This window comes from Myotis lucifugus, unplaced genomic scaffold (assembly GCF_000147115.1).
Source record: "Myotis lucifugus unplaced genomic scaffold, Myoluc2.0 scaffold_5, whole genome shotgun sequence".
Lineage (NCBI taxonomy): Eukaryota > Metazoa > Chordata > Mammalia > Chiroptera > Vespertilionidae > Myotis > Myotis lucifugus.
The window spans coordinates 114,940-123,861 of NW_005871053.1; the positions used below are offsets into that span (position 1 = coordinate 114,940).

The 8,922-nt window shown below is 56.7% G+C and overlaps 1 protein-coding gene across 1 annotated transcript in view; it reads right to left on the minus strand.

Moving 5' to 3' along the window:
• Positions 1–1,416: 1,416 nt before the first annotated feature.
• The window catches only part of HDAC4 (histone deacetylase 4), a 166,788-nt gene continuing 159,282 nt past the window's right edge, over positions 1,417–8,922 (minus strand). The window contains exon 29 of the mRNA XM_023743817.1: positions 1,417–1,953. The gene's annotated coding sequence lies outside the window, so the exon portion shown is untranslated. The remainder of the gene's footprint in view (positions 1,954–8,922) is intronic.

The window sequence follows — 8,922 nt, forward strand, 5'->3', positions numbered from 1 at the left end:
GCCTGCCCCTCCCCGGTGGCCCCTTGGACTAGATGTGTCCTGAAGGCAGGCTCCCCGTCCATCTCTTCACAGCCATCTGTGGACCCCAACGCCCTCCAGCACCCGGAGGCTGTTCCCGATGGGAAACTGTCCAAGGAAAGTCCTCGGGGTCGAGTCCGAGAGCTGGCAGGTGACCATGACCACCTGGCAAGTTGCTTGGATTTTGCACGTGAACTTGGTCAAGCACTAAGTAGGTCCAATTCTAGCTCTGCCATCCTCTCATTTTAACACTGTTGTTTTTTAATAAATCATCATGTTTCCTATTAAAGAGCAACATGTATTTAAGAAGCAGGATTAATAAGCAACCACGAAACCACTCAAACGTGCTGATAAAGCCCGGCCGAATCCACCCAACGTGTTGTGGCGAGGAGGTCACCGCGAAGGGACTGGTGTGCCCGGTGGCACCAAGGAGAGGCCAGAGAGTCCGGGGAGACTCAACACCAGGTCCATTCCCAGCTGCTCACCAGGTCATCGGGGTGACCAGGCTCCTGGCAGCAGGGCACTGGGGGAGCAGGAGCCAGCCCTCCCCCACCGGCCCCGTCTCAGCTCAGAGCCCCGGCTCCGTGCAGGCTCTGAGACCACCACTACACCAGCATTGCCCTGTGGTCGAGCAAAGCTGAGAGAAGCTGGGCATGCATCTTGGACTTGGCCGTGGCATCTTGGTTGCATTTCATTAAAGCATCAGTCCACCTGAATCAGACATTCCAAAGCTCTGGTCCTTCATCACAGCTTGAGAGGTGTGTGTCTGAAATACATTAAACAATAGCAAAATCAACCTTAGTAACAGCCTTTAGCACCTCCAGCCACCGCCCTTGACAGAACCCCTGCCTGGGATGAGCACGGCCAGTGGGACACACCTGCATCATGTCTCACTGACCAGACACCGCAGACACTAGCCCTGCATTTACTAGTTCACATCAGGGGATGCCCTCTCTTCTTTTTTTTTGCAACCATCTCTCTCTATAAAAGCCTAAGCGACCTTTCAACCGTTTGACCGTTCGACCGGTAGCTATGACGCGCACTGACCACCAGGGGCAGGTGCTCAATCCACAGGCATGGAAACATGGAACAGACTGATGAATCTCAGAGGGAAGGGGGTGGGGGGAGGCGGGAAGAGATTAACCAAAGATCTTATATGCATACTAGAGGCCTGTGCACCGGTGGGGCCCCTCAGCCTGGCCTGTGGGGATCGGGCCAAAACCAGCAGTCTGACATCCCCAGAGGGATCCCAGATTGCAAGAGCGCACAGGCCAGGCTGAGGGACCCCACCAGTGCACAAATCCGTGTACCAAGCCTCTGGTTATTTATAAAGACAAATTAGACACTTGGACAAAAAAATAATTTTAATATTTCAAAGAAAAAAACAAATAGATCTCAGCACTTAAGGAGCACAGGCTGTGTACTTCCTGCTGACAGCAGCCCTCCCACTACATGAGGGCGTGGCCTTCCGTGCCAGCTGATCCAGGTGTTCAGTGTTTGTGAACATGCCTCAGACAGAAATCCAGGGGTCGTGGGAGTTCTTCCAACCGGCGCTGGCTGCATGGAGGGGCCGTGGCAGGGCAGGAAGTCCACCCTGTTTTCAACTCCAGCCGCCCCACCTGCAGCAGCATGAGCCCTGTGGGGAGCCTGGTCCTAACTGCGCCGGCTGCGCAGCACTCCTGTCCTCCATGGGACAGCCAAGAGTGTGGGCCCTGCTGTCTTCCCTCCAAACCGAACCCCATCACGCTGCAATGCAGGGTCCGGAGACCACCTCCCACCTCTGGGCACTGAGGCGAGCCCTGTATTCCGGGGACCCTTCACCGGGGTCCTGTGTGGCTCATCTATTCCCAGAGAATTGACCAGGAGCGACGAGTTGTCCTGCCGGGGAATTCAGCTGCAGCCTCAGTTGCACAGGCCATTTTTGGGTCACAGGATCTGCAATAAGAACACAGTGTGTTTGATTGTGGACTCAGTTGTACATTTCAGAGTATTTGCTTCTCTGTGTGCCGCTTGGGAGTCGGTTTTCTCTCACCCCCTCACCAAACGAAGCTTCACTCCCAAGCAGCCCGTGAATTTCTGGCTCTTCCTAAGATCCCGTGTCTGTGTGTGAGGTGTGGACCACACTCAGTTGCTGTAGATGATAAGAGCACCCTCTATGAGAAGAAATGCATCCTTCACATTGGCACAAATATAATGGGTCAATAGAAGAAAACCATCTCTCCACAGTAACCGCTGGTCATAAAATCTTATCTTAACAATTATGTTTATATCCACACGCAAATCATCCCAGACAAATGTAGCAAGTTTAACACATAAATGGAGGCACTTCTCTGAGAAACGAAATGCTTCCTTTCCCTCCACGTTGCACAGTGAGCACATGAGGACCCACGGAGTCAGGAGGAGTTGTGCGGCTTTGCCCAGTAACGTTCATCATGATGCAGCCCTAACACTTCAAGGATCCCAGCAACATTTACAGTCAGTTGTAAAAAGCAGCGAGCAAACCTGCCCCCTCTAGTCCAGCATCACTGCTGGCTGCCTCCGAAAGGCATCCGGTTCCCTCCATCAGTCTTGCTCGTCCTGACAGCAGAACCCAGGACCTGCCTGCTCCAGGCCTGGCAGGGAGAAGCTCTGGGGGCCCAGGGGCTGCCCAGGTGGTCGCCCAGCCGGACCTCCTCCACCCGCCCCGAGGGCCCTCCCCTGGGGCTGTCCTGGGGCAAGACTGGGACCTCCCTGTGGTCCCCTTTGACTTTGTGTCACCGCAGACGGAAAGAGCCTGGGGAGGGGGTTCGGTTAAGCAGCTCCACTCGGGGCGCCTGCCAGTCCTGCACCCCCACCCCACCCACCCTCAGCAGCTGATCCTGCACCAAGTGGGGGAGGGTGGGGGAGGGTGGGGGAGGGGCAGCGGCCCAGCTTTCTGCTGCTTCCTGTGCTTTTCATGGAGAAGAACACCATCCCCGTCTCCATCTGTTTTCTTTTTCAGATACAATCTATTTTAGGACAGAAGTATGCGCTCCGCTTCAGCACGCTCGCCTCCCCCAGCGCTTGGACGCGGCCTCCTCCGTGGGTGGCTGCAGCTGCGGCCGGCGCGTCCCTCCGCAGGCTCGGAGCTGGGCAGGGGTCAGGCCCGGGGACGCCTCCCGCTCTGGTGAGCCCAGGGGGAGCTCATAAATAACCGTGTGTGAGCCCACAGGTGGCCTGCCGCTGCCCACGGCCCCCGCCCCATCTCCCCCCCAGCTGCGGGACCCCCTCGGCCCTGGGGCAGCGTGCAGACCCTGGGACTCCAGGCCCCGCTTCTGTCACTTTCTGTCTCCCCAACGCCGGCGCAGACTGGGCTTCTCAACAACACAGATGGATTCCGAGACCCAAGCCTGAGGGTTGGTGCCCTTCTGGTCCGAGGTTCCCAGGAAGAGGCCGAGTCAGAGCCGTGCGATACTTCAGGCGCCTTTGCCTCCAGCTGAGCTGGTTGCATGTCCTGGCGTGACAGCCACGGGCCCAGCCAGGGCGCCCTCCCTGTTAGCAGCCTCCCGACCCGTCACTGTGGCCTCCGAGTCACTGCACAGCAAGCTCTGCTCTCATGGCCACACTCAAGCCTGGCATCCAGCATGGCCGACAAGCCGGCTCCGCCGAGTCCAGTGGCTTAAAGCAAACGTTAGATTTTAGATCGTTAGATCCATGTTGGTGAGAGAAGAGAAAACGCCCCTGGGGCTGTGTGACAGGGAAAGGAACTGCTCTGACCCTCGACCCTCGACCCTCGACCCTTGCTGCATCTTCTCATCCTGTTAGCGCTCTCCTGGGGGTCTGTCCCCGGGGCCGTCAGTCACCAGGAGGGACACTGTGCCGGGAGAAGGGGGACCCCAATGCCAGGAGGACCTCAACCACGCCCCCCCCTGCCCGCCCCCCCCCCTCCCCCCCAGCCTCGTCCTGTCTTCCTGGGACCCTGTGCAGCGAGACAGGAGCGGGTGGAGTGGGGAGGGCGAACCCATTCACAGTGGCGTGCTCTGAAATACTGGCAGGAGGCTTAGGGCACGAGGAAATAAGAAAAAATGAACTCACAAAGGGTTTAGACAACAAATAAGAAGCAAAAAGGAGGAACTGGCCCAAGCTGCCCAGAAGAGGTGGAGGCAGCTCTGCGGGAAGAGCCGGACGCTCGCCCCCCAGACCGGCAGGAGGGCAGGGCTGGAGAGGGGTCTCCGCATGGGCCTCGGACTCGGGGAGCCCTCCCCAGGGTGAGAGGAGGGCACGCCCCAGGGCTGACACACTGACGCATCACGGACCCTGTCCCGGCCTCCGCGTCTGAGCTGCGCCGCCCGACACCCCAGCCGCCATCGGTCACATCAGCACCTTGTGGTGAAGTCCTGGTGACACGGGGCATTTCTTAACTTCTCAGACTTGGTGCCCGAACAGCAGCACGTGCACCGCTCCCCGTGCCACCGCTGCGGCCATGAGGTCCTGCCAGGCGGGGTGGTGGCACAGCGGGCCCTGCAGGTGGCCCCGCAGCCCTGGGAGGCCCCACACTTGGGGTGGGGACACTAGAGTGCAGCCATGGCCCTTCCCCTGCCGCCCAGGAGCGTTCTATTCCAGGGCGACACAATCAGAACCACATGTTCCTCCAAACGGGCAGGGCCGAGGCGCGCCCTGCTGCACGCTGAGTGCCAGGCACTGCTGTGGCCCGGAGGGTGGGCTGTGCCACCTGCACAGTCGGGACTGGGCAGCCCGGTGACAGCCAGGCACAGAGATGCACTCAGGCTGGCTCAGGGCACAGGAGCAGGCGGCCGGGCCAGTGCTTCACCCGCCGGCTTCTCCTGGCGTCTGACTCTGCTCTTCTCTCTGTCCCTGTCACCTCGCCTGCCCAGTGTCCCCCTACCCCCCCATGGCCCTCAGCTCCAAGCAGGTCTCTCACTCTCTCAGCCCAGCTTCCCACTGGCTGACTCAGCCCCGGTTTCCCAAATTCCCAGCCAGCTCGTCCCCGTGAGCCAGGCTGTGGGGTCAGGGGGTCAGCACATCAGAGGTGTCCTCCGGACAAGGCGCCACCGTGGTCCCGAGCGCACAGCCTGCAGCAGAGGTTCCTGGGACGCTGGCAGGAGGCAGCCCCTCAGAAAAGGCAGGCGAACCTCTTGTCTCGGCCTGTCCCTTTGCTCCTCACCAGCCACCTCCAGCCGTGGCCATTCTGCTGGCACCCGGAGCCCTGCAGTTTGCACCTTTGCCCTCCCGACTCAGACATGCCTTCTCCCAGCTGTGTCCTCACGTGGAGGAGGGGCGGGGAGCTCTGCAGGTCCCTGTTATTAGGGCACTAACCCCATTCATGAGGGCTCCACCCCCGGGACCCACCCACCTCCTACTACCATCACTCTGGGAGTTACAATGTCAACATGTGCATTTGGGGGACACAGTGATTCAGACCACAGCAGGTGTACACCTCGGAGAGGCACTGCGAGTCCTTTTCTTGAATGTGCCCCAGGCAGGAAACAGCACTGGCCACCAACACGGCACCGAGCTAGGTGAACCGCGGACTGTGCATCTGCTTTGCCCCTGACGGATGCGAAGCGACACCACCCACCGTTGGTGGGTGTCCCTGGCCCGTTGCCGGGGGTCGTGAGGTAGCTTTTCTGCGCACACACTGTGTGTTGCTTTGGTCCTGGCTTTTCCTCACGCAGCATTACAGTGTGAGAGGCATCCAGTTCAGGGGCGAAGAGCCGTGACTGTGTTGCGCTGCTGATTCGTGTCCCGTGCTATGCACACACCACATCCATTTCCCCTGGAGTGTGCTAGGAGGACACCGGAGGCTTTCGCAGCCCTCAGCCTCCGCTGGACCAGTCACTGTCCTTCTCCTCCTTGGTATCCTGTCCCCACAAATCGCTGTCACTAGTGGGCAGCTCACCAGTGGCGATGGCTTCAAAGAGCAGTTGTTTGCGTGTGTGTTTCTGGTCTGTTCTTCACATTTTGGAGAGCGGCCCGCTGTTTCCCACAGGGGCCTTCCCCGTGACCTTCCCAGCGGCTGGGAGGAGGGAGGGTGCAGGCTCCGCATCCTGGTCGCCCGGGGTTGTCTCTGGTGGCAGCCTTCCAGGGGGTGTGGAGGGCTGAGTGCATCCACCCTCCTGACGGATGATATTCAGCATCTTTCCATGTGCTTATTAGTCATCGGTACGCATCCGTTGGTGAAATAGCTATTTATATCTCGTGCCCGTTTTAAACTGGATTGTTTATCTTCTTTTGAAGTTGTAAAAGTTCTTTATTTATCCTGGACAGAAGTTCTTTTTTTTTTTTTTGTAGAGTATGTTTTTATTGATTTTAGAGAGAGAGAGAGTAAGGGAGAGGGAGAGAGAGATAAAACGTCAATGAGAGTGAAACATCTATCGGCCGCCTCCTGCACGCCCCCTACTGGGGATCGGCCCTGCCAGCGGGCATGTGCCCTGACCGGGAATCCAACCAGTGACCTCTTGGTTCATGCTCCACCACTGAGCACACCGGCCGGGCTAGACACAAGTTCCTTACCAGATACCCCATTTGTAGCTCTTTCCCCAAGTGTGTGGCTCGTCTTTTCATTCTTTAATGATGTCTAGTGACATGCAAATGTTTTCATCTTGATGAAGTCCAATCCGTCATTGTCTCTTTTATGGATCACGCTTTTAGTGTCACATCTAGGAACATCTTGCCTAAGCCAAACTCCCCACATTCTCTCCTAAGAATTTAAAATTAGGTCTGTGACCCACTTGGTGAATGCTGCGAGGCGAGGGTCTAATTCATTTCTTGCCTGTGTTGTGCTGCGTGCCCAGCACCATTGGTTGAAAGGACCCTTCACCTGTTGGTTTTCCTGGGCAACATAGTTGAAAATCAGGTGACCATAAATGCAAGCATTTATTTATGAACTTTAATTTTTACTCCATTAATCTATATGTCCTCCCTGTGCTAATAGCCATGATTACTGCAGCTTTAGAACAAGTTTCAAAGTCTGATGGCATAAATGCTCCAATTTTGTTCTTTTTTCACAATTGTTTTTGATATTGTGAGTCCTTTGCATTTCCAAGTAAATTTTATGGTCAGTTTGCCAATTCTTACCCCCCCCGCCCCTCCCCCCCACTCACCCCCCCAAAAATCCTGAGATCCTTCTAGGGTTTTGCTGACTCTACAAACCACTTTGGGGAGAAGTACAGCCTTGAGTCTTCCAGTCCTTCGTCCTGGGGTGTCTCTCCAGGTTCACGTCTCCCTGCTTTCTCTCAGCAGTGTTTTAGTTTTTAATGTAAAAAAGCTGCACTTCCTTCACTGGGTTTATTCTTAAGTGTCTCACTCTGTTTTGATGCCATTGTGAGTAGAGTTGTTTTCTGTTTGTTACTAGTTTCTAGAAATACAAATGACCTTTGTATGTTGATCTGGTACCCAGTCCCCTTGCTGCACTCATGTATTAGCTGCTTTAAATTATAAACACTCTTTCCCACAAACCAGGACATTTACTTATTGATACTTATTCATATGTGTTTCCAGTTAAAACAGGAGAGAAAATACCAGCAATATGCCGATCATGTTGATAAACGGAAGCGAGTATAGGAAATAATGTTGATTCAAATAAACCGAACACAAAACAGCGCGCACACACACACACACACACACACACTCACACACACACTGATGGGAATCTCTCGAGATGGACCTGAACCAGGTACACAAAGCCGTGTCTCTGGGAGGGGAAGCGGAAAAGCCTTCGGAGCTGAGTGGAGCTGGTGCAACAAGGTTAAAATGCCGGGAGCCCAGACAGCAAGGCAGCCTCCCCCATGGCCGGTAGGCCACGTGCGGAGACTGCGGGAGGTCCGGGCGTGTCTAAGAGGCAGGCAGGACGCCGGTGTTTCTGAAGAAACAAAGTCCTGCTTCAGGAAGGAGCAGCTGGTTTGCTCCTCAAGACTTTTGCCAAGTTTGGGAAGGAGGGGGCAGGAGATGCTATTGCAACACCTTCAGCCATGGAGGGACAGAGCGCCTTCCACCTCCGCGGGCACGTCCTCTGGCTCGCCGCCGCTCAGCTCAGCACGTGGCGTTTGGAAAGAGGACCTGCGGTGGAAGAAACCACGTGGAAAGGGTCTGGCAGAGTTATCGGCTGTTGCTATGTCCCCCTCTCCCCGCGAGCCTCTCCACCTGCACCGGCCCTCACTGTCGGGGAGGCACGGGTGGAAAGTCCTGCATTTAAAGGCCAGGACCCCCCTCCCCCCAAAGCCTGTGAAAGGCCTTGAGCAATTTTAAAGTCTTCTGTCTGGAAAGTTGCAGAGAATGAGGTGCAACTATCCAAGAGGTGATCCCGCTGGGGGCCCTGGGCGTAGCCAGCAGCTTTGGGACTAGGCACAGCCTGTGACTGAGGGTCTTAACCACGCCTGCTTCTCAGGACTGCTGGCAGTTTTAATTGAGTCAAATATCTGAGCATAATTGTAGCCCCGGGAACATCATTATCCCCCGTGAATCAGAGCTCTTACTACAGTCTCAGGCTGAGGCACTGGACGCACAGGGCCCTGACCGAGTGAAGGCCGCCGGGGTTGGCGAAGCGCCAGGGAGTGCGAGGACCACGCCGTTTAGGGGCTGAGGCGCGGGGTGCTCACCTTCCGGGAGGGGCCCTGGGGATTGGGGCTTGGGAGCCCACTCGGGGTTGACTTCACCAACCTCACCGGCCCCTGCCACGGGCCCGGGGTTCCTTCTCCGGCCGGCCTCGCACTGGCCCGGGGGGTCTGGCTTCTTTGTTGTCTTGCGGCCCCGGGGCCCAAGTTCTGCTCTGTTTTCTCTCACTCGAGCCCGTCTCACTTTCACCCACCAAGGGGGGGGCCCCCTCCATCAGTCTTCTCCTTGTCCCCCCAGAAGTGCCCAGACCTTGGAAAAGCCCCCCCCAGGGAAATAAAAGAAGGATTGTTGACTTGCAAGGCCCCCAAAGAA